Source organism: Hyla sarda, chromosome 1 (assembly GCF_029499605.1).
Source record: "Hyla sarda isolate aHylSar1 chromosome 1, aHylSar1.hap1, whole genome shotgun sequence".
Taxonomy (NCBI): domain Eukaryota; kingdom Metazoa; phylum Chordata; class Amphibia; order Anura; family Hylidae; genus Hyla; species Hyla sarda.
This window is the reverse complement of record NC_079189.1, coordinates 257,993,870-258,021,488: the sequence shown is the minus strand read 5'-3', so window position 1 is coordinate 258,021,488 and position 27,619 is coordinate 257,993,870. Positions and strand designations below refer to the sequence as shown.

At 50.6% G+C, this 27,619-nt stretch overlaps 21 pseudogenes; all 21 read left to right on the top strand.

The window, feature by feature from the left end:
- Window positions 1–580: 580 nt before the first annotated feature.
- On the top strand, window positions 581–700 carry LOC130352538 (5S ribosomal RNA; annotated as a pseudogene).
- A 272-nt stretch (window positions 701–972) lies between these two features.
- Window positions 973–1,092, top strand: LOC130341114 (5S ribosomal RNA; annotated as a pseudogene).
- Window positions 1,093–1,376: 284 nt separating this feature from the next.
- Window positions 1,377–1,496, top strand: LOC130324487 (5S ribosomal RNA; annotated as a pseudogene).
- A 1,865-nt stretch (window positions 1,497–3,361) lies between these two features.
- Window positions 3,362–3,481, top strand: LOC130325558 (5S ribosomal RNA; annotated as a pseudogene).
- Window positions 3,482–3,944: 463 nt separating this feature from the next.
- Window positions 3,945–4,064, top strand: LOC130322912 (5S ribosomal RNA; annotated as a pseudogene).
- Window positions 4,065–4,348: 284 nt separating this feature from the next.
- LOC130313705 (5S ribosomal RNA) lies at window positions 4,349–4,468 on the top strand (annotated as a pseudogene).
- Window positions 4,469–4,740: 272 nt separating this feature from the next.
- On the top strand, window positions 4,741–4,860 carry LOC130336258 (5S ribosomal RNA; annotated as a pseudogene).
- An 82-nt stretch (window positions 4,861–4,942) lies between these two features.
- On the top strand, window positions 4,943–5,062 carry LOC130323609 (5S ribosomal RNA; annotated as a pseudogene).
- A 3,852-nt stretch (window positions 5,063–8,914) lies between these two features.
- On the top strand, window positions 8,915–9,034 carry LOC130352142 (5S ribosomal RNA; annotated as a pseudogene).
- A 457-nt stretch (window positions 9,035–9,491) lies between these two features.
- LOC130322796 (5S ribosomal RNA) lies at window positions 9,492–9,611 on the top strand (annotated as a pseudogene).
- Window positions 9,612–9,895: 284 nt separating this feature from the next.
- Window positions 9,896–10,015, top strand: LOC130313694 (5S ribosomal RNA; annotated as a pseudogene).
- A 1,667-nt stretch (window positions 10,016–11,682) lies between these two features.
- On the top strand, window positions 11,683–11,802 carry LOC130313683 (5S ribosomal RNA; annotated as a pseudogene).
- Window positions 11,803–12,877: 1,075 nt separating this feature from the next.
- LOC130319925 (5S ribosomal RNA) lies at window positions 12,878–12,997 on the top strand (annotated as a pseudogene).
- A 472-nt stretch (window positions 12,998–13,469) lies between these two features.
- Window positions 13,470–13,589, top strand: LOC130319914 (5S ribosomal RNA; annotated as a pseudogene).
- Window positions 13,590–14,657: 1,068 nt separating this feature from the next.
- On the top strand, window positions 14,658–14,777 carry LOC130352570 (5S ribosomal RNA; annotated as a pseudogene).
- A 685-nt stretch (window positions 14,778–15,462) lies between these two features.
- On the top strand, window positions 15,463–15,582 carry LOC130350294 (5S ribosomal RNA; annotated as a pseudogene).
- Window positions 15,583–17,055: 1,473 nt separating this feature from the next.
- Window positions 17,056–17,175, top strand: LOC130352165 (5S ribosomal RNA; annotated as a pseudogene).
- Window positions 17,176–23,309: 6,134 nt separating this feature from the next.
- LOC130349725 (5S ribosomal RNA) lies at window positions 23,310–23,429 on the top strand (annotated as a pseudogene).
- A 1,085-nt stretch (window positions 23,430–24,514) lies between these two features.
- LOC130330013 (5S ribosomal RNA) lies at window positions 24,515–24,634 on the top strand (annotated as a pseudogene).
- Window positions 24,635–24,716: 82 nt separating this feature from the next.
- On the top strand, window positions 24,717–24,836 carry LOC130352164 (5S ribosomal RNA; annotated as a pseudogene).
- A 1,066-nt stretch (window positions 24,837–25,902) lies between these two features.
- Window positions 25,903–26,022, top strand: LOC130350283 (5S ribosomal RNA; annotated as a pseudogene).
- Window positions 26,023–27,619: the final 1,597 nt, after the last annotated feature.

Genomic DNA, 27,619 nt, shown 5'->3' with positions numbered 1-27,619 from the left:
GCCTTCTCTCGTCAGATCGCAGACTGCTACCCAGCTTAGGGCCCAGTAAGTACTGGCATGGGAGACTGGCTGGGAATCCCGGGTGCAGTTGACATTTTGCTCTGTTGCCGCCTTCCGTTCCGATTCCGAAAATGATTTATTAATGCTTAAATGCACAGTATAAAAATCATGAAGCTGTCAATGGCCATCCTAAGCTGAACGCGCCTGCTTTCGTCTGATCGCAGACTGCTACCTAGCTTAGGGCCCGGTAAGTACTGGCATGGGAGACTGGCTGGGAATCCCGGTTGCCGTTGACATTTTGCTCTATTGCTGCCTTCCGCTCCGATTCCGAAAATAATTTATTGATGCTTAAATCCACAGTATACTAGGTGTGAAGATGTCGACGGCCATCCTAAGCTTAACGCGCCTGCTCTCGTCAGAATGCAGACTGGTACAGATCTTAGGGCCCGGTAAGTACCGGCATGGGACACTGGCTGGGAATCCCGGCTGCCGTTGACATTTTGCTCTGTTGCCGCCATCCGTTCCGATTCCGAAAAGGATTTATTGATGCTTAAATGCACAGTATACAGGGTGTGAAGCTGTCAACGGCCATCCTAAGCTGAACGCGCCTGCTCTCGTCAGATCGCAGACTGATACCCAGCTTAGGGCCTGGTAAGTACCAGCATGGGAGACTGGCTGGGAGTCCCAGGTGTTGTTGACATTTTGCTCTGTAGCCGCCTTCCGCTCCGATTCCGAAAAGGATTTATTGATGCTTAAATCCACAGTATACAGGGTGTGAAGCCGTCTACGGCTATCCTAAGCTGAATGTGTCTGTTCTTGTCAGATCGCAGACTGCTGCCCGGCAAGTACGGGCATGGGAGACTGGCTGGCAATCCAAGGTGCTATTGACATTTTGCTCTGTTGCCGCCTTCCTCTACGATTCCGAAAAGGCTTTATTGATGCTTAAATGCACAGTATAAAAAGCATGAAGCTGTCAATGGCCATCCTAAGCTGAATGCGCCTGCTCTCGTCAGATCGCAGACTGCTACCCAGCTTAGGGCCCGGTAAGTACTGGCATGGGAGCCTGGCTGGGAATCCCGGGTGCCGTTGACATTTTGCTCTATTGCTGCCTTCCGCTCCGATTCCGAAAATAATTTATTGATGCTTAAATCCACAGTATACAAGGTGTGAAGCTGTCGACGGCCATCCTAAGCTTAACGCGCCTGCTCTCGTCAGATCGCAGACTGGTACAGATCTTAGGGCCCGGTAAGTACCGGCATGGGACACTGGCTGGGAATCCCGGCTGCCGTTGACATTTTGCTCTGTTGCCGCCTTCCGTTCCGATTCCGAAAAGGATTTATTGATGCCTAAATGCACAGTTTAAAGGGCGAGAAGCTGTCGACGGCCATCCTAAGCTGAACGCGCCTGCTCTCGTCAGATCGCAGACTGCTACCCAGCTTAGGGCCCGGTAAGTACCAGCATGGGAGACTGGCTGGGAATCCCAGGTGTCGTTGACATTTTGCTCTGTTGCCGCCTTCCGCTCCGATTCCGAAAAGGTTTTATTGATGCTTAAATCCACAGTATACAGGGTGTGAAGATGTCTATGGCCATCCTAAGCTGAATGCGCCTGTTCTCGTCAGATCGCAGACTGCCACCCAGCTTTGGGCCTGGTAAGTACCAGCATGGGTGACTGGCTGGGAATCCCGGGTGCAGTTGACATTTTAATCTGTTGCCGCCTTCCGCTCCGATTCGGAAAAGGATTTATTGATGCTTAAATCAACAATATACAGGGTGTGAAGCTGTCAACGGCCATCCTAAGCCTGAACGTGCCTGCTCTCCTCAGATCACAGACTACTGCCCGGCAGTTACCGGCATGGGAGACTGGCTGGCAATCCAAGGTGCCATTGACATTTTGCTCTTTTGCCGCCTTCCTCTCCGATTAATAAAAATATTTATTGATGCTTAAATTCACAATATACAAGGCGTGAAGATGTCAACGGCCATCCTAAGCTGAACGCGCCTGCTCTCGTCAGATCGCAGACTGCTACCCAGCTTAGGGCCCAGTAAGTACCGGCATGGGAGACTGGCTGGGAATCCCGGGTGCAGTTGACATTTTGCTCTGTTGCCGCCTTCCGTTCCGATTCCGAAAAGGATTTATTGATGCTTAAATCCACAATACACAGGGTGTGAAGCTGTCAACGGCCATCCTAAACCTGAACGTGCCTGCTCTCCTCAGATCGCAGACTACTGCCTGGCAGTTACCGGCATGGGAGACTGGCTGGCAATCCAAGGTGCCATTGACATTTTGCTCTGTTGCCGCCTTCCTCTCCGATTAATAAAAATATTTATTAATGCTTCAATTCACAATATACAAGGCGTGAAGATGTCAACGGCCATCCTAAGCTGAACGTGCCTGCTCTCGTCAGATCGCAGACTGCTACCCAGCTTAGGGCCCAGTAAGTACCGGCATGGGAGACTGGCTGGGAATCCCGGGTGCAGTTGACATTATGCTCTGTTGCCGCCTTCTGTTCTGATTCCGAAAAGGATTTATTGATGCTTAAATGCACAGTATAAAAAGCATGAAGCTGTCAACGGCCATCCTAAGCTGAACGCGCCTGCTCTCGTCAGATCGCAGACTGCTACCCAGCTTAGGGCCCAGTAAGTACCGGCATGGGAGACTGGCTGGGAATCCCGGGTGCAGTTGACATTATGCTCTGTTGCCGCCTTCCGTTCCGATTCCGAAAAGGATTTATTGATGCTTAAATGCACAGAATACAGGGTGTGAAGCTGTCAACGGCCATCCTAAGCTGAACGCGCCTGCTCTCGTCAGATCGCAGACTGATACCCAGCTTAGGGCCTGGTAAGTACCAGCATGGTAGACTGGCTGGAATCCCGGGTGCAGTTGACATTTTAATCTGTTGCCGCCTTCCGCTCCGATTCGGAAAAGGATTTATTGATGCTTAAATCCACAATATACAGGGTGTGAAGCTGTCAACGGCCATCCTAAGCTGAACGTGTCTGCTCTCCTCAGATCGCAGACTGCTGCCCGGCAGATACCGGCGTGGGAGACTGGCTGGCAATCCAAGGTGCCATTGACATTTTGCTCTGTTGCCGCCTTCCTCTCCGATTAATAAAAATATTAATTGATGCTTAAATCCACAGTATACAAAGTGTGAAGCTGTCAACGGCCATCCTAAGCTGGACGCGCCTGCTCTCGTCAGATTGCAGACTGTTACCCAGCTTAGGGCCTGGTAAGTACCAGCATGGGAGACTGGCTGGGAATCCCGGGTGCAGTTGACATTTTAATCTGTTGCCGCCTTCCGCTCTGATTCGGAAAAGGATTTATTGATGCTTAAATGCACAGTATAAAGGGCGTGAAGCTGTCAACGGCCATCCTAAGCTGAACGCGCTTGCTCTCGTCAGAACGCAGACTGCTACCCAGCTTAGGGCCCGGTAAGTACCAGCATGGGAGACTGGCTGGGAATCCCAGGTGTTGTTGACATTTTGCTCTGTAGCCGCCTTCCGCTCCGATTCCGAAAAGGATTTATTGATGCTTAAATCCACAGTATACAGGTTGTGAAGCCGTCTACGGCTATCCTAAGCTGAATGTGCCTGTTCTTGTCAGATCGCAGACTGCTGCCCGGCAAGTACGGGCATGGGAGACTGGCTGGCAATCCAAGGTGCTATTGACATTTTGCTCTGTTGCCGCCTTCCTCTCTGATTCCGAAAAGGATTTATTGATGCTTAAATCAACAATATACAGGGTGTGAAGCTGTCAACGGCCATCCTAAGCCTGAACGTGCCTGCTCTCCTCAGATCGCAGACTGCTGCCCGGCAGTTACCGGCATGGGAGTCTGGCTGGCAATCCAAGGTGCCATTGACATTTTGCTCTGTTGCCGCCTTCCTCTCCGATTAATAAAAATATTTATTGATGCTTAAATCCACAATATACAAGGCGTGAAGATGTCAACGGCCATCCTAAGCTGAACGCGCCTGCTCTCGTCAGATCGCAGACGGCTACCCAGCTTAGGGCCCGGTAAGTACTGGCATGGGAGACTGGCTGGGAATCCCGGGTGCCGTTGACATTTTGCTCTATTGCTGCCTTCCGCTCCAATTACGAAAAGAATTTATTGATGCTTAAATCCACAGTATACAAGGTGTGAAGCTGTCGACGGCCATCCTAAGCTTAACGCGCCTGCTCTCGTCAGATCGCAGACTGGTACAGATCTTAGGGCCCGGTAATTACCGGCATGGGACACTGGCTGGGAATCCCGGCTGCCGTTGACATTTTGCTCTGTTGCCGCCTTCCGTTCCGATTCTGAAAAGGATTTATTGATGCTTAAATGCACAGTATAAAGGGCGAGAAGCTGTCAACGGCCATCCTAAGCTGAACGCGCCTGCTCTCGTCAGATCGCAGACTGCTACCCAGCTTAGGGCCCGGTAAGTACCAGCATGGGAGACTGGCTGGGAATCCCAGGTGTCGTTGACATTTTGCTCTGTTGCCGCCTTACGCTCCGATTCCGAAAAGGATTTATTGATGCTTAAATCCACAGTATACAGGGTTTGAAGCCGTCTACGGCTATCCTAAGCTGAATGTGCCTGTTCTTGTCAGATCGCAGACTGCTGCCCGGCACGTACGGGCATGGGAGACTGGCTGGCAATCCAAGGTGCTATTGACATTTTGCTCTGTTGCCGCCTTCCTCTCCGATTCCGAAAAGGATTTATTGATGCTTAAATGAACAGTATAAAAAGCATGAAGCTGTCAATGGCCATCCTAAGCTGAACGCGCCTGCTCTCGTCAGATCGCAGACTGCTACCCAGCTGAGGGCCCGGTAAGTACTGGCATGGGAGACTGGCTGGGAATCCCGGGTGCCGTTGACATTTTGCTCTATTGCTGCCTTCCGTTCCGATTCCGAAAAGGATTTATTGATGCTTAAATGCACAGTATAAAGGGCGGGAAGCTGTCAACGGCCATCCTAAGCTGAAAGCGCCTGCTCTCGTCAGATCGCAGAATGCTACCCAGCTTAGGGCCCGGTAAGTACCAGCATGGGAGACTGGCTGGGAATCCCAGGTGTTGTTGACATTTTGTTCTGTTGCCGCTCCGATTCCGAAAAGGATTTATTGATGCTTAAATCCACAGTATACAGGGTGTGAAGATGTCTACGGCCATCCTAAGCTGAATGTGCCTGTTCTCGTCAGATCGCAGACTGCTACCCAGCTTCGGGCCTGGTAAGTACCAGCATGGGAGACTGGCTGGGAATCCCGGCTGCCGTTGACATTTTGCTCTGTTTCTGCTCCGATTCCGAAAATTATTTATTGATGCTTAAATGCACAGTATAAAAAGCATGAAGCTGTCAATGGCCATCGTAAGCTGAACGCGCCTGCTCTCGTCAGATCGCAGACGGCTACCCAGCTTAGGGCCCGGTAAGTACTGGCATGGGAGACTGGCTGGGAATCCTGGTTGCCGTTGACATTTTGCTCTATTGCTGCCTTCCGCTCCGATTCCGAAAAGAATTTATTGATGCTTAAATCCACAGCATACAAGGTGTAAAGCTGTCGACGGCCATCCTAAGCTTAACGCGCCTGCTCTCGTCAGATCGCAGACTGGTACAGATCTTAGGGCCCGGTAAGTACCGGCATGGGACACTGGCTGGGAATCCCGGCTGCCGTTGACATTTTGCTCTGTTGCCGCCTTCCGTTCCGATTCCGAAAAGGATTTATTGATGCTTAAATGCACAGTATACAAAGTGTGAAGCTGTCAACGGCCATCCTAAGCTGAACGCGCCTGCTCTCGTCAGATCGCAGACTGCTACCCAGCTTAGGGCCTGGTAAGTGCCAGCATGGGAGACTGGCTGGGAATCCCGGGTGCAGTTGACATTATAATCTGTTGCCGCCTTCCGATCCAATTCAGAAAAGGATCTATTGATGCTTAAATCCACAATATACAGGGTGTGAAGCTGTCAACGGCCATCCTGTGCCTGCTGTCCTGAGATCGCAGACTGCTGCCCGGCAGATATCGGCATGGGAGACTGGCTGGCAATCCAAGGTGCCATTGACATTTTGCTCTGTTGCCGCCTTCTTCTCCGATTAATAAAAATATTTATTGATGCTTAAATCCACAATATACAAGGCGTAAAGATGTCAACGGCCATCCTAAGCTGAACGCGCCTGCTCTCGTCAGATCGCAGACTGCTACCCAGCTTAGGGCCCAGTAAGTACCGGCATGGGAGACTGGCTGGGAATCCCGGGTGCAGTTGACATTTTGCTCTGTTGCCGCCTTCCGCTCCGATTCGGAAAATGATTTATTGATGCTTAAACGCACAGTATAAAGGGCGTGAAGCTGTCAACGGCCATCCTAAGCCTGAACGTGCCTGCTCTCGTCAGATCGCAGACTGCTACCTAGCTTAGGGCCCGGTAAGTACCAGCATGGGAGACTGGCTGGGAATCCCGGCTGCCGTTGACATTTCGCTCTGTTGCCGCCTTCCGTTCCGATTCCGAAAAGGATTTATTGATGCTTAAATGCACAGTATAAAGGGCGAGAAGCTGTAAACGGCCATCCTAAGCTGAACGCGCCTGCTCTCGTCAGATCGCAGACTGCTACCCAGCTTAGGGCCCGGTAAGTACCAGCATGGGAGACTGGCTGGGAATCCCAGGTGTCGCTGAAATTTTGTTCTGTTGCCGCCATCCTCTCCGATTCCGAAAAGGATTTATTGATGCTTAAATCCACAGTATACAGGGTATGAAGATGTCTACGGCCATCCTAAGCTGAATGCGCCTGTTCTCGTCAGATCGCAGACTGCTACCCAGCTTCGGGCCTGGTAAGTACCGGCATGGGAGACTGGCTGGGAATCCCGGTTGCCGTTGACATTTTGCTCCGATTCCGAAAATTATTTATTGATGCTTAAATCCACAGTATACAAAGTGTGAAGCTGTCAACGGCCATCCTAAGCTGAATGCGCCTGCTCTCGTCAGATTGCAGACTGCTACCCAGCTTAGGGCCCGGTAAGTACCAGCATGGGAGACTGGCTGGGAATCCCAGTTGTTGTTGACATTTTGCTCTGTAGCCGCCTTCCGCTTCGATTCCGAAAAGGATTTATTGATGCTTAAATCCACAGTATACAGGGTGTGAAGCCGTCTTTGTCTATCCTAAGCTGAATGTGCCTGTTCTTGTCAGATTGCAGACTGCTGCCCGGCAAGTACGGGCATGGGAGACTGGCTGGCAATCCAAGGAACTATTGACATTTTGCTCTGTTGCCGCCTTCCTCTCCGATTCCGAAAAGGATTTATTGATGCTTAAATGCACAGTATAAAAAGCATGAAGCTGTCAATGGCCATCCTAAGCTGAACGCGCCTGCTCTTGTCAGATCGCAGACTGCTACCCAGCTTAGGGCCTGGTAAGTACTGGCATGGGAGACTGGCTGGGAATCCCAGGTGCCTTTGACATTTTGCTCTATTGCTGCCCTCCGCTCCGATTCCGAAAAGAATTTATTGATGCTTAAATCCACAGTATGCAAGGTGTGAAGCTGTCGACGGCCATCCTAAGCTTAACGTGCCTGCTCTCGTCAGATCGCAGACTGGTACAGATCTTAGGGCCCGGTAAGTACCGGCATGGGAAACTGGCTGGGAATCCCGGCTGTCGTTGAAATTTTGCTCTGTTGCCGCCTTCCGTTCCGATTCCGAAAAGGATTTATTGATGCTTAAATGCACAGTATACAAAGTATACAAAGTGTGCAAAGTGTGAAGCTGTCAACGGCCATCCTAAGCTGAACTCGCCTGCTCTCGTCAGATCGCAGACTGCTACCCAGCTTAGGGCCTGGTAAGTACTAGCATGGGAGACTGGCTGGGAATCCCGGGTGCAGTTGACATTTTAATCTGTTGCCGCCTTCCGATCCAATTCGGAAAAGGATCTATTGATGCTTAAATCCACAATATACAGGGTGTGAAGCTGTCAACGGCCATCCTAAGCCTGAACGTGCCTGCTGTCTTCAGATCGCAGACTGCTGCCCGGCAGATACCGGCATGGGAGACTGGCTGGCAATCCAAGGTGCCATTGACATTTTGCTCTGTTGCCGCCTTCTTCTCCGATTAATAAAAATATTTATTGATGCTTAAATCCACAATATACAAGGCGTGAAGATGTCAACGGCCATCCTAAGCTGAACGCGCCTGCTCTCGTCAGATCGCAGACTGCTACCCAGCTTAGGGCCCAGTAAGTACCGGCATGGGAGACTGGCTGGGAATCCCGGGTGCAGTTGACATTATGCTCTGTTGCCGCCTTCCGTTCCGATTCCGAAAAGGATTTATTGATGCTTAAATGCACAGTATAAATAGCATGAAGCTGTCAATGGCCATCCTAAGCTGAACGCGCCTGCTCTCGTCATATCGCAGACTGCTACCCAGCTTAGGGCCCAGTAAGTACCGGCATGGGAGACTGGCTGGGAATCCCGGGTGCAGTTGACATCTTGCTCTGTTGCCGCCTTCCCTTCCGATTCCGAAAAGGATTTATTGATGCTTAAATGCACAGTATAAAAATCATGAAGCTGTCAATGGCCATCCTAAGCTGAACGCGCCTGCTCTCGTCAGATCGCAGACTGCTACCCAGCTTGGGGCCCAGTAGGTACTGGCATGGGAGACTGGCTGGGAATCCCAGGTGCAGTTGACATTTTAATCTGTTGCAGCCTTCCGCTCCGATTCGGAAAAGGATTTATTGATGCTTAAATCCACAATACACAAGGTGTGAAGCTGTCAACGGCCATCCTAAGCCTGAACGTGCCTGCCCTCCTCAGATCGCAGACTACTGCCCGGCAGTTACCGGCATGGGAGACTGGCTGGCAATCCAAGGTGCCATTGACATTTTGCTCTGTTGCCGCCTTCCTCTTCGATTAATAAAAATATTTATTGATGCTTAAATCAACAATATACAAGGCATGAAGCTGTCAACGGCCATCCTAAGCTGAACGCGCCTGCTCTCGTCAGATCGCAGACTGCTACCCAGCTTCGGGCCTGGTAAGTACCAGCATGGGAGACTGGCTGGGAATTCCGGGTGCAGTTGACATTTTGCTCCGATTCCGAAAATTATTTATTGATGCTTAAATCCACAGTATACAAAGTGTGAAGCTGTCAACGGCCATCCTAAGCTGAACGCGCCTGTGCTCGTCAGATAGCAGACTGCTACCCAGCTTAGGGCCTGGTATGTACCAACATGGGAGACTGGCTGGGAATCCCGGGTGCAGTTGACATTTTAATCTGTTGCCGCCTTCCGCTCCGATTCGGAAAAGGATTTATTGATGCTTAAATCCACAATATACAGGGTGTGAAGCTGTCAACGGCCATCCTAAGCCTGAACGTGCCTGCTCTCCTCAGATCGCAGACTGCTGCCTGGCAGTTACCGGCATGGGAGACTGGCTGGCAATCCAAGGTGCCATTGACATTTTGCTCTGTTGCCGCCTTCCTCTCCGATTAATAAAAATATTTATTGATGCTTAAATCCACAATATACAAGGCGTGAAGATGTCAACGGCCATCCTAAGCTGAACGCGCCTGCTCTCGTCAGATCGCAGACGGCTACCCAGCTTAGGGCCCGGTAAGTACTGGCATGGGAGACTGGCTGGGAATCCCGGGTGCCGTTGACATTTTGCTCTATTGCTGCCTTCCGCTCCAATTCCGAAAAGAATTTATTGATGCTTAAATCCACAGTATACAAGGTGTGAAGCTGTCGACGGCCATCCTAAGCTTAACGCGCCTGCTCTCGTCAGATCGCAGACTGGTACAGATCTTAGGGCCCGGTAATTACCGGCATGGGACACTGGCTGGGAATCCCGGCTGCCGTTGACATTTTGCTCTGTTGCCGCCTTCCGTTCCGATTCTGAAAAGGATTTATTGATGCTTAAATGCACAGTATAAAGGGCGAGAAGCTGTCAACGGCCATCCTAAGCTGAACGCGCCTGCTCTCGTCAGATCGCAGACTGCTACCCAGCTTAGGGCCCGGTAAGTACCAGCATGGGAGACTGGCTGGGAATCCCAGGTGTCGTTGACATTTTGCTCTGTTGCCGCCTTACGCTCCGCTTCCGAAAAGGATTTATTGATGCTTAAATCCACAGTATACAGGGTGTGCAGATGTCTACGGCCATCCTAAGCTGAATGCGCCTGTTCTCGTCAGATCGCAGACTGCTACCCAGCTTCGGGCCTGGTAAGTACCAGCATGGGAGACTGGCTGGGAATCCCGAGTGCAGTTGACATTTTGCTCCGATTCCGAAAATAATTTATTGATGCTTAAATCCACAGTATACAAAGTGTGAAGCTGTCAACAGCCATCCTAAGCTGAACGTGCCTGCTCTCGTCAGATTGCAGACTGCTACCCAGCTTAGGGCCTGGTAAGTACCAGCATGGGAGACTGGCTGGAATCCTGGGTGCAGTTGACATTTTAATCTGTTGCCGCCATCCGCTCCGATTCGGAAAAGGATTTATTGATGCTTAAATCCACAATATACAACACGTAAAGATGTCAACGGCCATCCTAAGCTGAACGCGCCTGCTCTCGTCAGATTGCAGACTGCTACCCAGTTTAGGGCCCAGTAAGTACCGGCATGGGAGACTGGCTGGGAATCCCGGGTGCAGTTGACATTTTGCTCTGTTGCCGCCTTCCTCTCCGATTCCGAAAAGGATTTATTGGTGCTTAAATGCGCAGTATAAAAATCATGAAGCTGTCAATGGCCATCCTAAGCTGAACGCGCCTGCTCTCGTCACATCGCAGACTGCTACCCAGCTTAGGGCCTGGTAAGTACTGGCATGGGAGACTGGCTGGGAATCCCGGTTGCCGTTGACATTTTGCTCTGTTGCCGCCTTCCGTTCCGATTCCGAAAAGGATTTATTGATGCTTAAATGCACAGTATACAAAGTGTGAAGCTGTCAACGGCCATCCTAAGCTGAACGCGCCTGCGCTCGTCAGATCGCAGACTGCTACCCAGCTTAGGGCCTGGTAAGTACCAGCATGGGAGACTGGCTGGGAATCCCGGGTGCAGTTGACATTTTAATCTGTTGCTGCCTTCCGCTCCGATTCGGAAAAGGATTTATTGATGCTTAAATGCACAGTATAAAGGGCGTGAAGCTGTCAACGGCCATCCTAAGCTGAACGCGCCTGCTCTCGTCAGATCGCAGACTGCTACCCAGCTTAGGGCCCGGTAAGTACCAGCATGGGAGACTGGCTGGCAATCCCAGGTGTTGTTGACATTTTGCTCTGTAGCCGCCTTCCGCTCCGATTCCGAAAAGGATTTTTTGATGCTTAAATCCACAGTATACAGGGTGTGAAGCCGTCTACGGCTGTCCTAAGCTGAATGTGCCTGTTCTTGTCAGATCGCAGACTGCTGCCCGGCAAGTACTAACATGGGAGACTGGCTGGGAATCCCGGGTGCAGTTGACATTTTGCTCTGTTGCCGCCTTCCGTTCCGATTCCGAAAAGGATTTATTGATGCTTAAATGCACAGTATAAAAATCATGAAGCTGTCAATGGCCATCCTAAGCTGAACGCGCCTGCTCTCGTCAGATCGCAGACTGCTACCCAGCTTAGGGCCTGGTAAGTACTGGCATGGGACACTGGCTGGGAATCCCGGCTGCCGTTGACATTTTGCTCTTTTGCCGCCTTCCGCTCCGATTCCGAAAAGGATTTATTGATGCCTGAATGCACAGTATAAAGGGCGAGAAGCTGTCAACGGCCATCCTAAGCTGAACGCGCCTGCTCTCGTCAGATCGCAGACTGCTACCCAGCTTAGGGCCCGGTAAGTACCAGCATGGGAGACTGGCTGGGAATCCCAGGTGTCGTTGACATTTTGCTATGTTGCCGCCTTTCGCTCCGATTCCGAAAAAGGATTTATTGATGCTTAAATCCACAGTATACAGGGTGTGAAGATGTCTACGGCCATCCTAAGCTGAATGCGCCTGTTCTCGTCAGATCGCAGACTGCTACCCAGCTTAGGGCCCGGTAAGTACCAGCTTGGGAGACTGGCTGGGAATCCCAGGTGTTGTTGACATTTTGCTCTGTAGCCGCCTTCCGCTTCGATTCCGAAAAGGATTTATTGATGCTTAAATCCACAGTATACAGGGTGTGAAGCCGTCTACGGCTATCCTAAGCTGAATGTGCCTGTTCTTGTCAGATCGCAGACTGCTGCCCGGCAAGTACGGGCATGGGAGACTGGCTGGCAATCCAAGGTGCTATTGACATTTTGCTCTGTTGCCGCCTTCCTCTCTGATTCCGAAAAGGATTTATTGATGCGTAAATGCACAGTATAAAAAGCATGAAGCTGTCAATGGCCATCGTAAGCTGAAGGCGCCTGCTCTCGACAGATCGCAGACTGCTACCCAGCTTAGGGCCCGGAAAGTACTGGCATGGGAGACTGGCTGGGAATCCCAGGTGCCGTTGACATTTTGCTCTATTGCCGCCTTCCGTTCCGATTCCGAAAAACGATTTATTGATGCTTAAATGCACAGTATAAAGGGCGAGAAGCTGTCAACGGCCATCCAAAGCTGAACGCGCCTGCTCTCGTCAGATCGCAGACTGATACCCAGCTTAGGGCCCGGTAAGTTCCAGCATGGGAGACTGGCTGGGAATCCCGGGTGCAGTTGACATTTTGCTCTGTTTCTGTTCCGATTCCGAAAATTATTTATTGATGCTTAAATCCACAGTATACAAAGTGCGAAGCTGTCAACGGCCATCCTAAGCTGAACGCGCCTGCTCTCGTCAGATCGCAGACTGCTACCCAGCTTAGGGCCTGGTAAGTACCAGCATGGGAGAATGGCTGGGAATCCCGGGTGCAGTTGACATTTTAATCTGTTGCCGCCTTCCGCTCCGATTCGGAAAAGGATTTATTGATGCTTAAATGCACAGTATAAAGGGCGTGAAGCTGTCAACGGCCATCCTAAGCTGAACGCGCCTGCTCTCGTCAGATCGCAGACTGCTACCCAGCTTAGGGCCCGGTAAGTACCAGCATGGGAGACTGGCTGGGAATCCCAGGTGTTGTTGACATTTTGCTCTAAAGCCGCCTTCCGCTTCGATTCCGAAAAGGATTTATTGATGCTTAAATCCACAGTATACAGGGTGTGAAGATGTCTACAGCCATCCTAAGCTGAATGCGCCTGTTCTCGTCAGATCGCAGACTGCTTCCCAGCTTCGGGCCTGGTAAGTACCAACATGGGAGACTGGCTGGGAATCCCGGGTGAAGTTGACATTTTGCTCTGTTTCTTCTCCGATTCCGAAAATTATTTATTGATGCTTAAATCCACAGTATACAAAGTGTGAAGCTGTCAACGGCCATCTTAAGCTGAACGCGCCTGCGCTCGTCAGATCGCAGAATGCTACTCAGCTTAGGGCCTGGTAAGTACCAGCATGGGAGACTGGCTGGGAATCCCGGTTGCCGTTGACGTTTTGCTCTGTTTCTGCTCCGATTCCGAAAATTATTTATTGATGCTTAAATCCACAGTATACAAAGTGTGAAGCTGTCAACGGCCATCCTAAGCTGAACGCGCCTGCTCTCGTCAGATCGCAGACTGCTACCCAGCTTAGGGCCCGGTAAGTACCAGCATGGGAGACTGGCTGGGAATCCCAGGTGTTGTTGACATTTTGCTCTGTAGCCGCCTTCCGCTTCGATTTCGAAAATGATTTATTGATGCTTAAATCCACAGTATACAGGGTGTGAAGCCGTCTACGGCTATCCTAAGCTGAATGTGCCTGTTCTTGTCAGATCGCAGACTGCTGCCCGGCAAGTACAGGCATGGGAGACTGGCTGGGAATCCAAGGTGCTATTGACATTTTGCTCTGTTGCCGCCTTCCTTTCCGATTCCGAAAAGGATTTATTGATGCTTAAATGCACAGTATAAAAAGCATGAAGCTGTCAATGGCCGTCGTAAGCTGAACGCGCCTGCTCTCGTCAGATCGCAGACTGCTACCCAGCTTACGGCCCGGTAAGTACTGGCATGGCAGACTTGCTGGGAATCCCAGGTGCCGTTGACATTTTGCTCTATTGCTGCCTTCCGCTCCGATTCCGAAAATAATTTATTGATGCTTAAATCCACAGTATACAAGGTGTGAAGCTGTCAACGGCCATCCTAAGCTTAACGCGCCTGCTCTCGTCAGATCGCAGACTGGTACAGATCTTAGGGCCCGGTAAGTACCGGCATGGGACACTGGCTGGGAATCCCGGCTGCCATTGACATTTTGCTCTGTTGCCGCCTTCCGCTCCGATTCGGAAAAGGATTTATTGATGCTTAAATGCACAGTATAAAGGGCGTGATGCTGTTAACGGCCATCCTAAGCTGAACGCGCCTGCTCTCATCAGATCGCAGACTGCTACCAAGCTTAGGGCCCGGTAAGTACCAGCATGGGAGACTGGCTGGGAATCCCAGGTGTTGTTGACATTTTGCTCTGTAGCCGCCTTCCGCTCCGATTCCGTAAAGGATTTATTGATGCTTAAATCCACAGTATACAGGGTTTGAAGCCGTCTACGGCTATCCTAAGCTGAATGTGCCTGTTCTTGTCAGATCGCAGACTGCTGCCCGGCAAGTACGGGCATGGGAGACTGGCTGGCAATCCAAGGTGCTATTGACATTTTGCTCTGTTGCCGCCTTCCGTTCCGATTCCGAAAAGGATTTATTGATGCTTAAATGCACAGTATAAAAAGCATGAAGCTGTCAATGGCCATCCTAAGCTGAACGCACCTGCTCTTGTCAGATCGCAGACTGCTACCCAGCTTAGGGCCTGGTAAGTACTGGCATGGGAGACTGGCTGGGAATCCCAGGTGCCTTTGACATTTTGCTCTGTAGCCGCCTTCCGCTTCGATTTCGAAAAGGATTTATTGATGCTTAAATCCACAGTATACAGGGTGTGAAGCCGTCTTTGTCTATCCTAAGCTGAATGTGCCTGTTCTTGTCAGATTGCAGACTGCTGCCCGGCAAGTACGGGCATGGGAGACTGGCTGGCAATCCAAGGAACTATTGACATTTTGCTCTGTTGCCGCCTTCCTCTCCGATTCCGAAAAGGATTTATTGATGCTTAAATGCACAGTATAAAAAGCATGAAGCTGTCAATGGCCATCCTAAGCTGAACGCGCCTGCTCTTGTCAGATCGCAGACTGCTACCCAGCTTAGGGCTTGGTAAGTACTGGCATGGGAGACTGGCTGGGAATCCCAGGTGCCTTTGACATTTTGCTCTATTGCTGCCCTCCGCTCCGATTCCGAAAAGAATTTATTGATGCTTAAATCCACAGTATGCAAGGTGTGAAGCTGTCGACGGCCATCCTAAGCTTAACGTGCCTGCTCTCGTCAGATCGCAGACTGGTACAGATCTTAGGGCCCGGTAAGTACCGGCATGGGAAACTGGCTGGGAATCCCGGCTGTCGTTGACATTTTGCTCTGTTGCCGCCTTCCGTTCCGATTCCGAAAAGGATTTATTGATGCTTAAATGCACAGTATACAAAGTGTGCAAAGTGTGAAGCTGTCAACGGCCATCCTAAGCTGAACGCGCCTGCTCTCGTCAGATCGCAGACTGCTACCCAGCTTAGGGCCTGGTAAGTACCAGCATGGGAGACTGGCTGGGAATCCCGGGTGCAGTTGACATTTTAATCTGTTGCCGCCTTCCGATCCAATTCGGAAAAGGATCTATTGATGCTTAAATCCACAATATACAGGGTGTGAAGCTGTCAACGGCCATCCTAAGACTGAACGTGCCTGCTGTCTTCAGATCGCAGACTGCTACCCGGCAGATACCGGCATGGGAGACTGGCTGGCAATCCAAGGTGCCATTGACATTTTGCTCTGTTGCCGCCTTCTTCTCCGATTAATAAAAATATTTATTGATGCTTAAATCCACAATATACAAGGCGTAAAGATGTAAACGGCCATCCTAAGCTGTACGCGCCTGCTCTCGTCAGATCGCAGACTGCTACCCATCTTAGGACCCAGTAAGTACCGGCATGGGAGACTGGCTGGGAATCCCGGGTGCAGTTGACATTTTGCTCTGTTGCCGCCTTCCGCTCCGATTCGGAAAATGATTTATTGATGCTTAAACGCACAGTATAAAGGGCGTGAAGCTGTCAACGGCCATCCTAAGCTAAACGTGCCTGCTCTCGTCAGATCGCAGACTGCTACCTAGCTTAGGGCCTGGAAAGTACCAGCATGGGAAACTGGCTCGGAATCCCAGGTGTTGTTGACATTTTGCTCTGTAGCCGCCTTCCGCTCCGAATCCGAAAAGGATTTATTGATGCTTAAATCCACAGTATACAGGGTGTGAAGCCGTCTACGGCTATCCTAAGCTCAATGTGCCTGTTCTTGTCAGATCGCAGACTGCTGCCCGGCAAGTACGGGCATGGGAGACTGGCTGGCAATCCAAGGTGCTATTGACATTTTGCTCTGTTGCCGCCTTCCTCTCCGATTTCGAAAAGGATTTATTGATGCTTAAATGCACAGTATAAAAAGCATGAAGCTGTCAATGGCCATCCTAATCTGAACGCGCCTGCTCTCGTCAGATCGCAGACTGCTATCCAGCTTAGGGCCCAGTAAGTACTGGCATCGGAGACTGGCTGGGAATCCCGGGTGCCGTTGACATTTTGCTCTATTGCTGCCTTCCGCTCCGATTCCGAAAAGAATTTATTGATGCTTAAATCCACAGTATACAAGGTGTGAAGCTGTCGACGGCCATCCTAAGCTTAACGCGCCTGCTCTCGTCAGATCGCAGACTGGTACAGATCTTAGGGCCCGGTAAGTACCGGCATGAGACACTGGCTGGGAATCCCGGCTGCCGTTGACATTTTGCTCTGTTGCCGCCTTCCGTTCCGATTCCGAAAAGGATTTATTGATGCTTAAATGCACAGTATAAAGGGCGAGAAGCTGTAAACGGCCATCCTAAGCTGAACGCGCCTGCTCTCGTCAGATCGCAGACTGGTACAGATCTTAGGGCCCGGTAAGTACCGGCATGGGACACTGGCTGGGAATCCCGGCTGCCGTTGACATTTTGCTCTGTTGCCGCCTTACGCTCCGATTCCGAAAAGGATTTATTGATGCTTAAATTCACAGTATACAGGGTGTGAAGATGTCTACGGCCATCCTAAGCTGAATGCGCCTGTTCTCGTCAGATCGCAGACTGCTACCCAGCTTCGGGCCTGGTAAGTACCAGCATGGGAGACTGCCTGGGAATCCCGGCTGCCGTTGACATTTTGCTCTGTTTCTGCTCCGATTCCGAAAATTATTTATTGATGCTTAAATCCACAGTATACAAAGTGTGAAGCTGTCAACGGCCATCCTAAGCTGAACGCGCCTGCTCTCATCAGATCGCAGTCTGCTACCCAGCTTAGGGCCCGGTAAGTACCAGCATTGTAGACTGGCTGGGAATCCCGGGTGCAGTTGACATTTTAATCTGTTGCCACCTTCCGCTCCGATTCGGAAAAGGATTTATTGATGCTTAAATCCACAATATACAGGGTGTGAAGCTGTCAACGGCCATCCTAAGCCTGAACATGCCTGCTCTCCTCATATCGCAGACTGCTGCCCGGCAGTTATCGGCATGGGAGACTGGCTGGCAATCCAAGGTGCCATTGACATTTTGCTCTGTTGCCGCCTTCCTCTCCGATTCCGAAAATTATTTATTGATGCTTAAATCCACAGTATACAAAGCGTGAAGCTGTCAACGGCCATTCTAAGCTGAACGCGCCTGCTCTCGTCAGATCGCAGACTGCTACCAATCTTAGGGCCTGGTAAGTACCAGCATGGGAGACTGGCTGGGAATCCCAGGTGTTGTTGACATTTTGCTCTGTAGCCGCCTTACGCTTCGATTCCGAAAAGGATTTATTGATGCTTAAATCCACAGTATACAGGGTGTGAAGCCGTCTACGGCTATCCTAAGCTGAATGTGCCTGTTCTTGTCAGATCGCAGACTGCTGCCCGGCAAGTACGGGCACGGGAGACTGGCTGGCAATCCAAGGTGCTATTGACATTTTGCTCTGTTGCCGCCTTCCTCTCCGATTCCGAAAAGGATTTATTGATGCTTAAATGCACAGTATAAAAAGCATGAAGCTGTCAATGGCCATCGTAAGCTGAACGCGCCTGCTCTCGTCAGATCGCAGACTGCTACCCAGCTTAGGGCCCGGTAAGTACTGGCATGGGAGACTGGCTGGGATTCCCAGGTGCCGTTGACATTTTGCTCTATTGCTGCCTTCCGCTCCGATTCCGAAAAGAATTTATTGATGCTTAAATCCACAGTATACAAGGTGTGAAGCTGTCGACGGCCATCCTAAGCTTAACGCGCCTGCTCTCGTCAGATCGCAGACTGGTACAGATCTTAGGGCCCGGTAAGTACCGGCATGGGACACTGGCTGGGAATCCCGGCTGCCGTTGACATTTTGCTCTGTTGCCGCCTTCCGTTCCGATTCCGAAAAGGATTTATTGATGCTTAAATCCACAGTATACAGGGCATGAAGATGTCTATGGCCATCCTAAGCTGAATGCGCCTGTTCTCATCAAATCGCAGACTGCTACCCAGCTTCGGACCTGGTAAGTACCAGCATGGGAGACTGACTGGGAATCCCGGGTGCAGTTGACATTTTGCTCTGTTTCTGCTCCGATTCCGAAAATTATTTATTGATGCTTAAATCCACAGTATACAAAGTGTGAAGCCGTCAACGGCCATCCTAAGCTGAACGCGCCTGCCCTCGTCAGATCGCAGACTGCTACCCAGCTTAGGGCCTGGTAAGTACCAGCATGGGAGACTGGCTGGGAAACCCGGGTGCAGTTGACATTTTGCTCTGTTTCTGCTCCGATTCCGAAAATTATTTATTGATGCTTAAATCCACAGTATACAAAGTGTGAAGCTGTCAACGGCCATCCTAAGCCTGAACGTGCCTGCTCTCCTCAGGTCGCAGACTGCTACCCAGCTTAGGGCCCAGTAAGTACCGGCATGGGTGACTGGCTGGGAATCCCGAGTGCAGTTGACATTTTGCTCTGTTGCCGCCTTCCGTTCCGATTCTGAAAAGGATTTATTGATGCTTAAATGCACAGTATAAAAAGCATGAAGCTGTCAATGGCCATCCTAAGCTGAACGCGCCTGCTCTCTTTCCGATCCAATTCGGAAAAGGATCTATTGATGCTTAAATCCACAATATACAGGGTGTGAAGCTGTCAACGGCCATCCTAAGTCTGAACGTGCCTGCTGTCCTCAGATCGCAGACTGCTGCCCGGCAGATACCGGCATGGGAGACTGGCTGGCAATCCAAGGTGCCATTGACATTTTGCTCTGTTGCCGCCTTCTTCTCCGATTAATAAAAATATTTATTGATGCTTAAATCCACAATATACAAGGCATAAAGATGTCAACGGCCATCCTAAGCTGAACGCGCCTGCTCTCGTCAGATCGCAGACTGCTACCCAGCTTAGGGCCCAGTAAGTAGCGGCATGGGAGACTGGCTGGGAATCCTGGGTGCAGTTGACATTTTGCTCTGTTGCCGCCTTCCGCTCCGATTCGGAAAATGATTTATTGATGCTTAAATGCACAGTATAAAGGGCGTGAAGCTGTCAACGGCCATCCTAAGCTGAACGTGCCTGCTCTCGTAAAATCGCACACTGCTACCTAGCTTAGGGCCCGGTAAGTACCAGCATGGGAGACTGGCTGGGAATCCCAGGTGTTGTTGACATTTTGCTCTGTAGCCGCCCTCCGCTCCGATTCCGAAAAGGATTTATTGATGCTTAAATCCACAGTATACAGGGTGTGAAGCCATCTACGGCTATCCTAAGCTGAATGTGCCTGTTCTTGTCAGATCGCAGACTGCTGCCCGGCAAGTACGGGCACGGGAGACTGGCTGGCAATCCAAGGTGCTATTGACATTTTGCTCTGTTGCCGCCTTCCTCTCCGATTCCGAAAAGGATTTATTGATGCTTAAATGCACAGTATAAAAAGCATGAAGCTGTCAATGGCCATCCTAATCTGAACACGCCTGCTCTCGTCAGATCGCAGACTGCTACCCAGATTAGGGCCCAGTAAGTACTGGCATGGGAGACTGGCTGGGAATCCCGGGTGCCGTTGACATTTTGCTCTATTGCTGCCTTCCGCTCCGATTCCGAAAAGAATTTATTGATGCTTAAATCCACAGTATACAAGGTGTGAAGCTGTCGACGGCCATCCTAAGCTTAACGCGCCTGCTCTCGTCAGATCGCAGACTGGTACAGATCTTAGGGCCCGGTAAGTACCGGCATGAGACACTGGCTGGGGATCCCGGCTGCCGTTGACATTTTGCTCTGTTGCCTCCTTCCGTTCCGATTCCGAAAAGGATTTATTGATGCTTAAATGCACAGTATAAAGGGCGAGAAGCTGTAAACGGCCATCCTAAGCTGAACGCGCCTGCTTTCGTCAGATCGCAGACTGCTACCCAGCTTAGGGCCAGGTAAGTACCAGCATGGGAGACTGGCTGGGAATCCCAGGTGTCGTTGACATTTTGTTCTGTTGCCGCCATCCGCTTCGATTCTGAAAAGGATTTATTGATGCTTAAATCCACAGTATACAGGGTGTGAAGGTGTCTACGGCCATCCTAAGCTGAAAGCGCCTGCTCTCGTCAGATTGTAGACTGCTACCCAGCTTAGGGCCCGGTAAGTACCAGCATGGGAGACTGGCTGGGAATCCCAGGTGTTGTTGACATTTTGCTCTGTAGCCGCCTTCCGCTTCGATTCCGAAAAGGATTTATTGATGCTTAAATCCACAGTATACAGGGTGTGAAGCCGTCTTTGTCTATCCTAAGCTGAATGTGCCTGTTCTTGTCAGATTGCAGACTGCTGCCCGGCAAGTACGGGCATGGGAGACTGGCTGGCAATCCAAGGAACTATTGACATTTTGCTCTGTTGCCGCCTTCCTCTCCGATTCCGAAAAGGATTTATTGATGCTTAAATGCACAGTATAAAAAGCATGAAGCTGTCAATGGCCATCCTAAGCTGAACGCGCCTGCTCTCGTCAGATCGCAGATTGCTACCCAGCTTAGGGCCCGGTAAGTACTGGCATGGGAGACTGGCTGGGAATCCCAGCTGCCGTTGACATTTTGCTCTATTGCTGCCCTCCGCTCCGATTCCGAAAATAATTTATTGATGCTTAAATCAACAGTATACAAGGTGTGAAGCTGTCGACGGCCATCCTAAGCTTAACGCGCCTGCTCTCGTCAGATCGCAGACTGGTACAGATCTTAGGGCCCGGTAAGTACCGGCATGAGACACTGGCTGGGAATCCCGGCTGCCGTTGACATTTTGCTCTGTTGCCGCCTTCCGTTCCGATTCCGAAAAGGATTTATTGATGCTTAAATGCACAGTATAAAGGGCGAGAAGCTGTAAACGGCCATCCTAAGCTGAACGCGCCTGCTCTCGTCAGATCGCAGACTGGTACAGATCTTAGGGCCCGGTAAGTACCGGCATGGGACACTGGCTGGGAATCCCGGCTGCCGTTGACATTTTGCTCTGTTGCCGCCTTACGCTCCGATTCCGAAAAGGATTTATTGATGCTTAAATCCACAGTATACAGGGTGTGAAGATGTCTACGGCCATCCTAAGCTGAATGCGCCTGTTCTCGTCAGATCGCAGACTGCTTCCCAGCTTCGGGACTGGTAAGTACCAGCATGGGAGACTGGCTGGGAATCCCGGGTGCAGTTGACATTTTGCTCAGTTTCTGCTCCGATTCCGAAAATTATTTATTGATGCTTAAATCCACAGTATACAAAATGTGAAGCTGTCAACGGCCATCCTAAGCTGAAGGCGCCTGCTCTTGTCAGATCGCAGACTGCTACCCAGCTTAGGGCCCGGTAAGTACCAGCATGGGAGACTGGCTGGGAATCCCAGGTGTTGTTGACATTTTGCTCTGTTGCCGCCTTCCGCTCTGATTCCGAAAATAATTTATTGATGCTTAAATCCACAGTATACAAGGTGTGAAGCTGTCGACGGCCATCCTAAGCTTAACGCGCCTGCTCTCGTCAGATCGCAGACTGGTACAGATCTTAAGGCCCGGTAAGTACCGGCATGAGACACTGGATGGGAATCCCAGGTGTTGTTGACATTTTGCTCTGTAGCCGCCCTCCGCTCCGATTCCGAAAAGGATTTATTGATGCTTAAATCCACAGTATACAGGGTGTGAAGCCATCTACGGCTATCCTAAGCTGAATGTGCCTGTTCTTGTCAGATCGCAGACTGCTGCCCGGCAAGTACGGGCACGGGAGACTGGCTGGCAATCCAAGGTGCTATTGACATTTTGCTCTGTTGCCGCCTTCCTCTCCGATTCCGAAAAGGATTTATTGATGCTTAAATGCACAGTATAAAAAGCATGAAGCTGTCAATGGCCATCCTAATCTGAACGCGCCTGCTCTCGTCAGATCGCAGACTGCTACCCAGATTAGGGCCCAGTAAGTACTGGCATGGGAGACTGGCTGGGAATCCCGGGTGCCGTTGACATTTTGCTCTATTGCTGCCTTCCGCTCCGATTCCGAAAAGAATTTATTGATGCTTAAATCCACAGTATACAAGGTGTGAAGCTGTCGACGGCCATCCTAAGCTTAACGCGCCTGCTCTTGTCAGATCGCAGACTGGTACAGATCTTAGGGCCCGGTAAGTACCGGCATGAGACACTGGCTGGGGATCCCGGCTGCCGTTGACATTTTGCTCTGTTGCCTCCTTCCGTTCCGATTCCGAAAAGGATTTATTGATGCTTAAATGCACAGTATAAAGGGCGAGAAGCTGTAAACGGCCATCCTAAGCTGAACGCGCCTGCTTTCGTCAGATCGCAGACTGCTACCCAGCTTAGGGCCAGGTAAGTACCAGCATGGGAGACTGGCTGGGAATCCCAGGTGTCGTTGACATTTTGTTCTGTTGCCGCCATCCGCTTCGATTCTGAAAAGGATTTATTGATGCTTAAATCCACAGTATACAGGGTGTGAAGGTGTCTACGGCCATCCTAAGCTGAAAGCGCCTGCTCTCGTCAGATTGTAGACTGCTACCCAGCTTAGGGCCCGGTAAGTACCAGCATGGGAGACTGGCTGGGAATCCCAGGTGTTGTTGACATTTTGCTCTGTAGCCGCCTTCCGCTTCGATTCCGAAAAGGATTTATTGATGCTTAAATCCACAGTATACAGGGTGTGAAGCCGTCTTTGTCTATCCTAAGCTGAATGTGCCTGTTCTTGTCAGATTGCAGACTGCTGCCCGGCAAGTACGGGCATGGGAGACTGGCTGGCAATCCAAGGAACTATTGACATTTTGCTCTGTTGCCGCCTTCCTCTCCGATTCCGAAAAGGATTTATTGATGCTTAAATGCACAGTATAAAAAGCATGAAGCTGTCAATGGCCATCCTAAGCTGAACGCGCCTGCTCTCGTCAGATCGCAGATTGCTACCCAGCTTAGGGCCCGGTAAGTACTGGCATGGGAGACTGGCTGGGAATCCCAGGTGCCGTTGACATTTTGCTCTATTGCTGCCCTCCGCTCCGATTCCGAAAATAATTTATTGATGCTTAAATCAACAGTATACAAGGTGTGAAGCTGTCGACGGCCATCCTAAGCTTAACGCGCCTGCTCTCGTCAGATCGCAGACTGGTACAGATCTTAGGGCCCGGTAAGTACCGGCATGAGACACTGGCTGGGAATCCCGGCTGCCGTTGACATTTTGCTCTGTTGCCGCCTTCCGTTCCGATTCCGAAAAGGATTTATTGATGCTTAAATGCACAGTATAAAGGGCGAGAAGCTGTAAACGGCCATCCTAAGCTGAACGCGCCTGCTCTCGTCAGATCGCAGACTGGTACAGATCTTAGGGCCCGGTAAGTACCGGCATGGGACACTGGCTGGGAATCCCGGCTGCCGTTGACATTTTGCTCTGTTGCCGCCTTACGCTCCGATTCCGAAAAGGATTTATTGATGCTTAAATCCACAGTATACAGGGTGTGAAGATGTCTACGGCCATCCTAAGCTGAATGCGCCTGTTCTCGTCAGATCGCAGACTGCTTCCCAGCTTCGGGACTGGTAAGTACCAGCATGGGAGACTGGCTGGGAATCCCGGGTGCAGTTGACATTTTGCTCAGTTTCTGCTCCGATTCCGAAAATTATTTATTGATGCTTAAATCCACAGTATACAAAATGTGAAGCTGTCAACGGCCATCCTAAGCTGAAGGCGCCTGCTCTTGTCAGATCGCAGACTGCTACCCAGCTTAGGGCCCGGTAAGTACCAGCATGGGAGACTGGCTGGGAATTCCAGGTGTTGTTGACATTTTGCTCTGTTGCCGCCTTCCGCTCTGATTCCGAAAATAATTTATTGATGCTTAAATCCACAGTATACAAGGTGTGAAGCTGTCGACGGCCATCCTAAGCTTAACGCGCCTGCTCTCGTCAGATCGCAGACTGGTACAGATCTTAAGGCCCGGTAAGTACCGGCATGAGACACTGGATGGGAATCCCGGCTGCCGTTGACATTTTTCTCTGTTGCCGCCTTCTGTTCCGATTCCGAAAAGGATTTATTGATGCTTAAATGCACAGTATAAAGGGCGAGAAGCTGTCAACGGCCATCCTAAGCTGAACGAGCCTGCTCTCGTCAGATCGCAGACTGCTACACAGCTTAGGGCCCGGTAAGTACCAGCATGGGAGACTGGCTGGGAATCCCAGGTGTCGTTGACATTTTGTTCTGTTGCCGCCTTCCGCTCCGATTCCGAAAAGGATTTATTGATGCTTAAATTCACAGTATACAGGGTGTGAAGTTGTCTACGGCCATCCTAAGCTGAATGCGCCTGTTCTCGTCAGATCGCAGACTGCTACCCAGCTTCGGGCCTGGTAAGTACCAGCATGGGAGACTGCCTGGGAATCCCGGCTGCCGTTGACATCTTGCTCTGTTTCTGCTCCGATTTCGAAAATTATTTATTGATGCTTAAATCCACAGTATACAAAGTGTGAAGCTGTCAACGGCCATCCTAAGCTGAACGCGCCTGCTCTCATCAGATCGCAGTCTGCTACCCAGCTTAGGGCCCGGTAAGTACCAGCATTGTAGACTGGCTGGGAATCCCGGGTGCAGTTGACATTTTAATCTGTTGCCACCTTCCGCTCCGATTCGTAAAAGTATTTATTGATGCTTAAATCCACAATATACAGGGTGTGAAGCCGTCTACGGCTATCCTAAGCTGAATGTGCCTGTTCTTGTCAGATCGCAGACTGCTGCCCGGCAAGTACGGGCACGGGAGACTGGCTGGCAATCCAAGGTGCTATTGACATTTTGCTCTGTTGCCGCCTTCCTCTCCGATTCCGAAAAGGATTTATTGATGCTTAAATGCACAGTATAAAAAGCATGAAGCTGTCAATGGCCATCGTAAGCTGAACGCGCCTGCTCTCGTCAGATTGCAGACTGCTACCCAGCTTAGGGCCCGGTAAGTACTGGCATGGGAGACTGGCTGGGATTCCCAGGTGCCGTTGACATTTTGCTCTATTGCTGCCTTCCGATCCGATTCCGAAAAGAATTTATTGATGCTTAAATCCACAGTATACAAGGTGTGAAGCTGTCGACGGCCATCCTAAGCTTAACGCGCCTGCTCTCGTCAGATCGCAGACTGGTACAGATCTTAGGGCCCGGTAAGTACCGGCATGGGACACTGGCTGGGAATCCCGGCTGCCGTTGACATTTTGCTCTGTTGCCGCCTTCCGTTCCGATTCCGAAAAGGATTTATTGATGCTTAAATCCACAGTATACAGGGCATGAAGATGTCTTTGGCCATCCTAAGCTGAATGCGCCTGTTCTCATCAGATCGCAGACTGCTACCCAGCTTCGGACCTGGTAAGTACCAGCATGGGAGACTGACTGGGAATCCCGGGTGCAGTTGACATTTTGCTCTGTTTCTGCTCCGATTCCGAAAATTATTTATTGATGCTTAAATCCACAGTATACAAAGTGTGAAGCTGTCAACGGCCATCCTAAGCTGAACGCGCCTGCTCTCGTCAGATCGCAGACTGCTACCCAGCTTAGGGCCTGGTAAGTACCAGCATGGGAGACTGGCTGGGAATCCCGGGTGCAGTTGACATTTTAATCTGTTGCCGCCTTCCGCTCCGATTCGGAAAAGGATTTATTGATGCTTAAATTCACAATATACAGGGTGTGAAGCTGTCAACGGCCATCCTAAGCCTGAACGTGCCTGCTCTCCTCAGGTCGCAGACTGCTGCCCGGCAGTTAACGGCATGGGAGACTGGCTGGCAATCCAAGGTGCCATTAACATTTTGCTCTGTTGCCGCCTTCCTCTCCGATTAATAAAAATATTTATTGATGCTTAAATCCACAATTTACAAGGCGTGAAGATGTCAACGGCCATCCTAAGCTGAACGCGCCTGCTCTCATCAGATCGCAGACTGCTACCCAGCTTAGGGCCCAGTAAGTACCGGCATGGGTGACTGGCTGGGAATCCCGAGTGCAGTTGACATTTTGCTCTGTTGCCGCCTTCCGTTCTGATTCCGAAAATGATTTATTGATGCTTAAATGCACAGTATAAAAAGCATGAAGCTGTCAATGGCCATCCTAAGCTGAACGCGCCTGCTCTCGTCAGATCGCAGACTGCTACCCAGCTTAGGGCCTGGTAAGTACCAGCATGGGAGACTGGCTGGGAATCCCGGGTGAAGTTGACATTTTAATCTGTTGCCGCCTTCCGATCCAATTCGGAAAAGGATCTATTGATGCTTAAATCCACAATATACAGGGTGTGAAGCTGTCAACGGCCATCCTAAGCCTGAACGTGCCTGCTGTCCTCAGATCGCAGACTGCTGCCCGGCAGATACCGGCATGGGAGACTGGCTGGCAATCCAAGGTGCCATTGACATTTTGCTCTGTTGCCGCCTTCTTCTCCGATTAATAAAAATATTTATTGATGCTTAAATCCACAATATACAAGGCATAAAGATGTCAACGGCCATCCTAAGCTGAACGCGCCTGCTCTCGTCAGATCGCAGACTGCTACCCAGCTTAGGGCCCAGTAAGTACCGGCATGGGAGACTGGCTGGGAATCCTGGGTGCAGTTGACATTTTGCTCTGTTGCCGCCTTCCGCTCCGATTCGGAAAATGATTTATTGATGCTTAAACGCACAGTATAAAGGGCGTGAAGCTGTCAACGGCCATCCTAAGCTGATCGTGCCTGCTCTCGTCAGATCGCAGACTGCTACCTAGCTTAGGGCCCGGTAAGTACCAGCATGGGAGACTGGCTGGGAATCCCAGGTGTTGTTGACATTTTGCTCTGTAGCCGCCTTCCGCTCCGATTCCGAAAAGGATTTATTGATGCTTAAATCCACAGTATACAGGGTGTGAAGCCATCTACGGCTATCCTAAGCTGAATGTGCCTGTTCTTGTCAGATCGCAGACTGCTGCCCGGCAAGTACGGGCACGGGAGACTGGCTGGCAATCCAAGGTGCTATTGACATTTTGCTCTGTTGCCGCCTTCCTCTCCGATTCCGAAAAGGATTTATTGATGCTTAAATGCACAGTATAAAAAGCATGAAGCTGTCAATGGCCATCCTAATCTCAACGCGCCTGCTCTCGTCAGATCGCAGACTGCTACCCAGATTAGGGCCCAGTAAGTACTGGCATGGGAGACTGGCTGGGAATCCCGGGTGCCGTTGACATTTTGCTCTATTGCT